We start from the raw sequence: 11,268 nt of genomic DNA, 5'->3' as shown, positions 1-11,268 counted from the left end.
CATCGGTGTACCTATAGCATCATTGGCAACCAGAACGCTCACCACCTGCTCTCGGGGGCCTTTTCAATAGTTCCTAGCTCATAGTACTCGGAAATATAATCACATAAAAAAATCTAGATGGACTCTCTGTTTGAAGATTAGCAAGATCAATCAATGAGATTCATGTAAAAGAGCCATGGACTCATCCACTGAAGACCAGCAAGGCCAATCAACTAGATCCATGCCCGTGTTCAGAAAACAAATCCAACTCATTGTTCCATTTTCATACTCGACACACGCATGGGTATCCTGGGCGACCTAGAGCCCGAGCACCATATGGTTAGCACCCTCTAGGTTCCTTCATAGGTGAACTAGCATTTCACTCATAGGCCACTTCCTTGGTCCCTCATCCACTGTACCGGAAGCTCACCATTTTAATCGAACCGAGGCTGGTCAAGACCTCGGTCGGACCTTGCCATGCGAGACGTCCTTCATTGACTCTCCGTCAGCTGGCAACCTTTTCACTTAGGTCCTCACGACCTTAATCGATAAGATAGTCAAAATGCTTCCCTAGCATTCTTGACATAAAACAGTATAAAAATAGGTTTCATATACAAACACAGTTTCCAACAACTCCCATCTTTCCACATTATTCCACATCATTTCTCATTATTCCACATTAATTCACATCGCATATTCCACATTCATTCATATCCATTACATGCATTCTCATCCATTTACATCCATTCACATCATATCACATCCATTTACATCATTTACATCCATTCACATCATAGCACATCCATTTACATCCATTTCACATCATATCACATCCATTCAAATCCATTCATATCACATCACATCCATTCACATCTCATCACATCTATTTTCATCCATTTAGATACATTCACATCACATCACGTCCATCCACATCACATCACATCCATTCAAATCCATCCACATCATATCACATCCATTCACATCCATTCACATCCATTCAGATCCATTCATATCCATTCACATCCATTCACATCCATTCACATCCATCCAGATCCATTCACATCCATCCAGATCCATTCACATTTATCCAGATCCACATCACATCACATCACATCCATTTACATCTATCCAGATCCACATCATATCATATCCATTTACATTCAGTCAGGTTGAAAGTACGGTTACTCTACTTTTGATACCGAGACAAAACTTTTCTAAGTCTCCACCAATTACTTGGGCTTAGTTAAAGGCAACTTTTTCTCAATTCCATTAAATCTAAGTATCAAAGTGTTGAAGGTTTAAAAAGGAAAAATGAATTTTATCAGAAATTTATAGTAAAAACTCAGGAAGAGCATTTAAGTATTGTTTTTTTCATTCCTTAAGCTTCATTAAGGCAGACTAATTCTAAATTTTCGTTCACTTATTGGATCTTTGATCCTCTAAGGGATTCTAGATTCCTTTTCCAGGGAATTTAAGAAAAAATCAGTTATACATTCATTTAGGTAAGCATGTTTCTAGTCTTTTTCACGGAAGTCCTTTTCCCCTTCAAAAAGTACTTCAAGATTCTATTTTACATGTACGTGAAATTTCCAAAAGTTAAATGTATTCAAAATTCCTTTTTCTGATTAAGAATTATCCAAGTTTTCTCGATGAATATTTTCACATTCTTTCTCAAATTTCTAAAATAACATATACTCAATATTCTTCTTTTTGAAAAAAAAGATTCATGGGATTTAACAAATCAATTATACCCATATTTCTAAGAAAATGATAATACTCAGAATTCCACTTTTGAAAAGTAAATAAAAATACTCTTTTTTTAAAATATACCAAAATTCCTCTTTTAACATTTAAATGTTTCAATCTAGATTATCATGAGAATTCCTCTTTTTACATCTAAATTCTATGCATGAAAAATAAATTGATAAAAAATTTATCTTTTCTCTTAATTAAATAAATGTGCATAAATACTAAAAATCATTTTCTATAAATATGACAAAAATCATTCTTTTAGTATAAAAATATCTAGAATATGATAGGAATTCCTCTTTTTGCATTATTTACAATTATGCATAAAAATAAGATATATATATATATATATATTTCTAGAAAATTTACCATAGCTTCACTTGCAATTACTGAGAATATTCACTTTTCTATTCAAAATGAAAACTTCTAATGAAAATATGATAGAAACTTTTCTTTCAAGTTAAAATTAAATTTATGCATACATAGCATAATTATAAGCATAATTATGATTAATTCTCTAGATTAGATTAAAATAATCATTCCTTATTTTTGAAAATGTTGGCATAACCGTCTTTTAATTTAGGATAAATTAATATGATTTTTCCATATCATAAATAAGTTTAAAAGAATTAATCATCCTTTTTCCTAGTTTAAAAATCATGAAAATAACTAATCTCTTTCTGTAGCTTGTCAAGCTTAGAGTTTGGGTTAAGATAAAGAGATTATTATTCAGAATCATCCTCCTACCCAGGATCTAGCCATAAGAATGACCAATCTTTCCAAAAGAGAGACTTTCTTAAAGAAATCATTATAACTAAGCATAAAACTTAACATTGATCTAAATAGACATTGTGAATCTATGGAAAGCTTGATTTGAAGAAAAAGCCATTGATTGGAAAGCTTCTCAAGCTTTAGAGGGGTTGAGAAGAAGAAAATCAATGAGAAAATTGAAAGAAAACCATTAAAATTGGTTTGCCTTTTATTTGGGCTTGTTTCTTTGGCTAGAAGTGAAGCCCCCAAGCAAGTCCTTGGCCACCAAGAGAGGGAGAGTAATCTCCAAGAGAGGATGGAGGAGAGAGAAGCTCCAAAGCTCTAAAGAGAAGAGGCAAATCAGAGGGATAATAGAAATATGCTAATTTAGAGATAATATTGGCATGGTATTGCTCCCATATGTAAATACAAAGAAATGAGGATCTATTTATAGGTGAGGGAGGCCACTAACCAAGTCCAACTAGGTTCTAGACCCTTCTAGCTTCAGTTTAACCGAATTCGGACAAGATTTGGATCAGTTTAGCTCCCTTTTTTGATATAGTTTTGCACCAGGAGAGAGGAGAGATGAAATATCTTCATTTTTTTGAATTAAAAAAGCCAAACAATGATGATGAAGAAGGCGCCTAGATCAAGTGGGTTTCCCACCTTACTGAGGTGTCAAAAATGCATAATTTCACCTAAATATCTCATTTTTAACTAATATACCTTAGTTTTTTTTAACTAATAGACCTTGTACTCAGTCAACTCTTCATCTTATGTGAACATTTACTCATTTTTGGGGTATTTTCTTTTATTCTTTGTATTTATCTCATTCCAACACTTGGATTAATCCTATTGGCCCATAAGAACCTTATTTGGACCTTAATCCAAAAATTTCTAAAAATGTGGACCCTTAGGCTAAGATCCCTTCCTTATACACATATTCAATTAATTCCTAATGCACATTGGAAAGTTCATTTTGAACTTCTGTTTCAGAGGAATTTATCTTAGACATTAGGAGAATTTTTGTATCAAAAAATATCTCAATTTTGAATTACCTCTCTCTAGACATTTTTTCTCTCTAAGCCAAAACAGGGCAAAACAAGATCTTTTTCCATTTCTAAGGCCGGAATGGTTACAAGAGATAGAAGGGGAGGTTATTACACCTTTACATCTCAAAATCTAGAGGGAGGAATCTTACATCCTAACCCCACTTAAAAAACACGAGATGTCCTCATCTCGCAAAACTGAAGGATAATCTCTTTCATCACCTTCTTCTTCAATCACTTCCAACATTACTGCCTTGGAAGTGGACGGCTAGTTTGGAAACTTCTCTCTTTGATTCCAGCTGCCAAGAATGGTTTTGTCAAGTCAAAATCATTCACTGAAGTTTCATCCTCAATATGGACAACTATGTTAGGGCCCAGCTCTTGCAACCTTCTCTGTATCTGCAGCTCCCTCTGTACAGTCTCCATATCTATAACAGATTTGGATTCTTTTATTTGCTGCTTCAGTGACTCCTCATAAGCAGCTTTCCCTCTGGTGTTCTTTGAGTGGGTTACTTCAACAACCTTAACCTCATCTACCTTCGACTTTCTTGTAGGTGGAATTAATAATATGTCTCTCATCTTGATGTCCTGCCATTCCATAGGACAACTATGTTAGGGCCCAGCTCCTGCAACCTTCTCTGTATCTGCAGCTCCCTCTGTACAGTCTCCACATCTATAAAAGATTTGGATTCTTTTATTTGCTGCTTCAGTGACTCCTCATAAGCAGCTTTCCCTCTGGTGTTCTTTGAGTGGGTTACTTCAATAACCTTAACCTCATCTACCTTCGACTTTCTTGTAGGTGGAATTAATAATATGTCTCTCATCTTGATGTCCTGCCATTCCATAGGATGGACCAGCTTGTCATACCTCCATCTCACTTTGGACAAAGTGTTGAAGTCTTTGGCCATCAGAGTTACCCTGTGAGCATGGGCTGCTACTAGCATTGCATCTTAAAAATATTTCTCCAAGTAATCCTCTACCATTTCCTGTAAGGAAAGAATGGCAGTCCTGTTCCACCTGAAACCAAGGTGCCACTATCACATATGTCTTTCACTAGTCTCTGAAAAGGTGCCTTGGGGATTGCAAAGCCTATAACTTTCTGTTGCTTCCAGGTCTCCTTTAGCACACCTGCACCATGTTTCAATCTCTTGGCCTTTTGTTTGCTGGAGCAGGTTCATTGGCTTCCCCTTCCTGCCATGTGCACCTCTTCCCTTTGGAGGCACACTAAATTCCTTGGTACCTGCCCCAGCTGCTATTGCTGCTGTTGCAAGCCCTGGCCCTTTGCCAGTACTCCTTGCAGTTGACTTGGTTCTTGCCATCACTCTGACAAGCTGCATACAAAGCAATGGAAAGAGATTACAGCCATGGAGAACATGGAATGACACAAAAAGACAATGACAGGGGTGGATGAAGCAACATTTATAAATTTGCAACAAAACGCGATTTCGACAGTTTGAAATTCCTAACAGCTCACTCTCGCGTTTTCCTGCAAATACCTGAAGTAACATGCTGGTACATTCCTACAGTGATTTCTCTGTCTTTACAACTAAATACAATATGGATTGAGTCTATGCAAGGAGAGTACAGCCATGGACAACTTGGAAAGACACAAAACCACAATGACAGGGGTGGATGAAGCAACAGTTCAATATTTGCAACAAACATTTCGGCTCTTTGAAATTCCTAAAGCCTTCTCCTCGCGTTTTCCTGCAAATTCATGAGGCAGCATGCTGGAACATGCCTTCAGTCATTTCACTGTGTTTGCAACTTGATGCAAGATGGATTGAGTCTATGGAAGGCAAGAAGAGTGCATAGACTAAAGGAAGTACCCATAAATAAAATTTTACCCTTAAATGCAATTATCACACTTTAAGATCTGCAAACATTGCGAAATCTATAAAGATGATCAATCTCTCACTCAACCAGCCCAATTCAAAAGTCTTCCTGCTTGTGGTTGCAGTGGAAAAAGCTAAGGATTGCCTATAATATTTATCCTAATATCTAAGCTACATCATATCCCAAAGGTATGTGTGTTATACTATTAAACAAGAAGATAAGGATATCGAGAGTCCTACTGACCTGGAAGCTATTTGTGGGTGTGTTATGCTGCTGATAAGTACCCTATGCTGCTGGGGATGAACCTGTGCTGCTGGTCAGGATGCTGATGGTGCAGAGTAGGGAGGTAGGGAGGCAAGAGAGCTGAGACGGGAGGGCCGAGACAGGAGAGATTAAACAGGAGGGAAAAGATTAGTGCAAAATACAAACAAGGCAGCTACTAAATCCCACATGTGTGGAATGGAGTCATTTTTTCACACGTGTGGATGGGACCCAGATCTCTTGGAGTTTGAAACTTGGCACATGTGAATGGGACACTTTTTGCCTTGGAACTTGTGCCAATCATGATTTCATAATCAGTTCCATAACCACTCTTCCCTCCCCTACCTCTCCCAATCTTTCATCCCTGCCAGCACCCTCCCATCATCCTTTTCCTTCCCTCTCTGATCCCAACATACTCCATCCAACACACTCTGATCCCTTCCTACCCAACACACTCCATCCAGACTGCAACCTGCCTGAAGACTACTACCACTGCCAGATCTCCAGGTTACCTAGGCTACAGCTCAAGTTTGGGAAAGAGCAGAAGATTCACTAGTGCAACTCCAACATCATGGAAAAGGAAAAGAAAGGTCAGAGTTCTAGATTCTTTTCAATGTTTTTTTATATATATTTCTTCCATCCATAGACTTCTTGATGTCCAGATATCTGGGTAATTCCCATCCACCACATCCCATATCCCACATTTTCACTAAGCTCCAGCATTTCTTGTCACATGTCCCAGTCCTACTGTCCAATAATCTCATAGAACATCCCAGATATTTGTAACAATATGCGAGGAGAGTGGTTTACATATTGTATCAAGGGTCACATCACATCAAAAAGAGGGAAGTTGAAAACGACAATACCAAAAAAAAAGCAAAAAGGAGAAAACATCACAAAAAAGAACACGAGGAGCCTAAAAATACAGAATTGCAATCTGCACTCTTGCTCACATCTCTTGCACCCATCTACAACACCCTCTCTGAAAACATCACCATGCCAAAGATCAACAAGCCCAAAAGGTCAAACAAAAAGCCTGTGAAGAGCCTTTGCATGCCCATGATCGTCCCCGATATATGAGGAGAAAGGAGCATTAATAGTGGCCAAGGAAGTGTGGATTTGATAAACTGCTAGAGCACCTATGGGAAGAGCTGCAAAGGTCACCTTCAGTTCATTTGATGATGACATTGATGATGAAGAGGAATGGCAAAAGATCACTCAGAGAGCCAGCAAGAAGTGAAAGCACAGGGTAGATGAAGAAACGTTGTGTGACCCAAAAGACATCAAGAAACAAAGAGCAAAAGAAGAAAAAAGAAGGGAGCTGGAGGAGAAACAGAAATGAGAAGCTACGGAGGAAGAAAGGAAGAAGAAGAAAAGAAGAAGGAAGAAGAAAAGAAGAAGAAGGTAGAAGAAGAAAAGAGAAGAAATGATGAAGAAGAGAGGAAATGGAAATAAGGAGAACAAGAGAGGAAGAAAGAGAAAGCCCAAAAGGGGAAACAGCCCATAAGGATAGAAGTGGTGATACCAGTAGAAATACAGTCTTGGGTGGCAAATCTGGCACATAAGGTGCAAGAAGGACCAAGCCACAATTTCAAGCTACTTGGAGAACTAGAAGTAGGACTTCCCAGCCAACAACCACACATAAACAAAGGGCTAATGTCTGTAGCCCAAAACATCCTTTCACAAGCCCTCTTGTCTGTGGAAGAGTATGAGAAGAAGGCCCAAAGCACAATCAATGACATGTGTGCCCAAAATCACAAACAGCATGGGATGCTAGTAAATGCCACGACCAAAGCCAAAGAATTGGAGAGCAAAGCTTAGATGATGGCACAACAAAACGAGGAGACAAAGAAAAAGATTGACATGGTAGAAAGGGCCTTAGTCCAATAAAAGAAGCTGAGTGAGGGGAAGATCAAAACCCTCATCAGCAAAAGGCACTTACTTCAAGCTTAGGTGGAGAGGCTACATGCACAATTGAAGCACTTACTTCAAGCTTAGATGGAGAGGCACTTACTTCAAGCTTAGGTGGAGAGGCTATACATGCACAATTGAAGCAAGGAAGCCAACAAAGGTCTTGGTAGACACCATCCAAGGGCTAAATAATGAATTGTAGGATAGAACAACGGCATTGGTAGTTGCCCAAACAGAAGTCCAAGCCCTGAAAAACCAAGAAGAAGAGGAAGTCATGTGCCTCCCATTAGATGCCAAAGCAGCAGTGCTAAATACAGCAAAGGCCAGACTTAGTAAGGTGTGGGATCAAGCGTTACAAGCCTTGATAGAGTTTCATGAACAATAGTTTGCAAGCCCCAACAAACAGGTCATTCATGACCTGGATAAAGATGATGATTCGGACAAGGAGTCAGTCTCAACAGCAACAGCACATGCATCAAGCTAACAATCCCCCAAAACAAGTACCTCAAGAAAAGGAAAGCAAGTGGATAATGATGACAATGATCTAGCATAAATACTCAGAGCCATCACTTGGAAGGAGGAACACTGGGAAAAGGAGGCCAAGAAGTTGGTGGAAAGAAATAAGGCATTACAGTAGGAATTGCAAAACACCACACCCTCCAGAGAATATGTAGATATACTAAGAGAATCCCTCCAAGAAAGAGAAAAGGCCAAGGATTAGGTACAGGATTATAAGAAAAGGCTGGAAAGAAGTGCAAAATTTGAACTGGACACCATCAATGAGTTGAACGTGCTGGAATTAGAGCTACACCACTGCATGGAAAAGGAGAATTAGCTTAGAGAAGAAGGACCCAGAGAGTGGGAAAGCTACAAGACTGCTCTCCAGATTCAAATAGAGGAGGCAAGGCAGATGGTATAGAGAAGGCAAGGCAGATGGTATAGAGAAGGTGCAACAAATGCAAAAGACAAGGCTACAGTGGAAAACAGAGCTAAGGGGGAAACAAAGTAAGAAGTGGCCAGACTTCAAGCAAAACTTGCAAAAGTAAAGATCGATGCTGAACTAGCCACTGCAAATACAACAGTGCTGTCACCCAGAGTACCCAAAAAAGAAAGAGGGGAGCTAGTGGTAGAGGTCCGAAAATTGACTGATGTAAACCAAGCCTTGCACAAAGAGAATGAGAAACTCAAAGACCGGCTGGTCAACAGCTCAGCAGCTCCATGGGCCAGCCTCGACAACCCTTTCTTTGAAGCTTCTCATGTAATGTTCTCGAAGCTATTAAGAGCTAACAAGGAACTACTGCCATACTTCGAGAATGCAAGTAGGATTAGGCCAATACTTGCCCGAAAACCTCTTCCCTCGGAATACCCGTTGCTCGCAATTCTTGTTCTCACAGACACCAGAGGGAAGAAGGATGCCCCCACCTCGAATGCAAACACCCACAAATATCAATAACTAGAACTGGAGTACCAGAGACCTAGAAGTAGAAAAAGAGAAAATCTCACCTAGAAGTAGAAAAAGAGAAAATCTCACCTACCAATGATCGAGAACAGTATGAAGAAGCTGCACAGGTTGAGTGGAGACCCATACCAATGGTAGAAAAGAAAATTTTAGGGAAAACCCCACTCAAACTAGTGATTAGACTTTTTAATCAGAAGACACCATAGACCAACAACAGAGGTCTGGGATACATAGAAGAGCAAGCAAAAAAAACTAATGAGGATGAAGAAGCATGCAACCTAATCAGATGACATATACATCCCGGACCATACTCCACTAGAAATGTTCATAAGGTTCAAACATGAATTTGTCAGGGAGACCGGTTCAGGAGCAAAAGGGCAAGCACTAGGTGTACCAAGCGTTGTGCCTTGCAACTCATAGGTGGCAAAAAGCGCCAGCAACCCACTCCACACATTGTGCGCACCACCTCATTATCACACATGTGAAGGTGGCAAATTGTAACCACCAAGGATCCATTGCCAAGAATAAGATGACTAGTGTAAAAGGGCAACCAGTCACTATGTACGGTGATAAGAGGATAGTGCACTCATAGGCAGGAATAGAGTAGATACTATGATAGATAACGAGTGCTACTATTGTACACTCTCAATTGTAGTGGACAATTGTGTTATGGAACTAGAGAGTGTGATTGTACTCAAGGAATGCTAGCACTTTTGGGCAATTGCTCTATATTGATCTATCATATTCTAGAATGTAACTAAGAGCAAGCTTTCCATCTTCATCGTTGTTCTGAGTGTCTTCTATATCTAAGTCTGTTGTATCATTGTTATGCTAAATATGTTATGTGTTCATGAGAAAGTGTGTGAGATGTTTAGTGGAGTGTGTAGTGACCTGAGAGAGTGAGAGTGATGGGTGGCTCTATGGATTTATCTTCAACATGACCCCACGACCATATGGGAGTTAGTGTTTGTACCCAAAAACTCTGGTGGGTGGCTGTATGTCTCCCACGGCATTGCCTGAGGGGTCTGTCACCATAGACTGTTAATGAAAACAGCGAGAAACAGATGGCATTAAGGAGAGGGACATTATGAATAAGTCATCCTTGTATGCTTTTAACAAGTTAAGGCTCACCAAAATGGCTAATTCTCCTGGGGTGATTATCACTTTTTGGGGTTAGGGAAAAAGGGAGCTCATTTTGGGGCCCTGCAAGAAATTCACTATTTTTTTTTATTTATTTCTCTCCTAAAAGACCTCAAAAATAGTAAAATACAGAAACGTGGCTCAGAACTGTCAGTAAGGACTACAGAAATGTCACTTCAGAAAGGAATAAGATAATCTTTTGTCTAACTAACACGATTTTGCATTAAATATCTCCTTAGTTTTTTTTTTGTTTCCCGAAGATTCCGCATCTCTTTTGACGACGTGTGCAGGCCTCTCATAAAGAATCCATCTCACTGAACTTGATGATTGCACTTTTTCAAAATATTTTGGATACCACCACACTTCCACGATTCATGTTACAAAAAGACTATGAGATTGACAAGCAAACTTCGCAACCTCAGAAGCACAAAAAATGGCCAATACTAGTGAGTCACGATCTCAAAAGAAGCGATTACACCATATTCACATCGACTTAGAAGAACAATATGCTCCAGCACAAAAAAGACGAAAGGATACGGTGTTGAATGCTCAACAAGGGGAAAATATGAGAAGACAAGGGCTTCAACATATTGACTTATGGTGCGATGGAAGCATATATCCAAAATGTCTAGTAAAAAACTCTACACCTCCATTTGTCAATCCAACCACACTACTGAGGTTTGTAGGCGATGGACATAATGGACTTCTTGGTTATATTTCAGCGTAGTCTGCATTTGCAGAAACGTATAAAATGATGTACCTACAAGAAAAGAGGGCCAGGATGCAAGAGATAGCCATTCGTGCAAAATTGGACCAGCAGTTTTACAGAATGAAATTGAGGAGCATTCAAAGAGTAAAAAATAGTTGACAAGAACAAGAAAGAAGAGAACCGTGCTTGGAGACAGACTACGAAGCAGGAAGATTAAAAACATTGCAAATTTAAAGGCTGGGATTGGTGGATGCAAGCGAAGAATTCAGGAAGCAAGGCTAGTTTGAAATTTTTCATTTTGTATACTCAAAAAGGCTCTCAAATGGCTATATCTATTTCGTCCATTAACGCAAAACAAGAATGGAGGTGTTGAATGATATAGGCATATTGTGTTGTTACTATAGGAAACTATTGGAGCGCCTGCA

The sequence above is a fragment of the Cibotium barometz genome, chromosome 8 (genome assembly GCF_041138505.1).
Source record: "Cibotium barometz isolate CiBa-2024 chromosome 8, ASM4113850v1, whole genome shotgun sequence".
Taxonomy (NCBI): domain Eukaryota; kingdom Viridiplantae; phylum Streptophyta; class Polypodiopsida; order Cyatheales; family Cibotiaceae; genus Cibotium; species Cibotium barometz.
The sequence above is the reverse complement of the archived record's forward strand: the minus strand, read 5'-3'. Positions refer to the sequence as shown.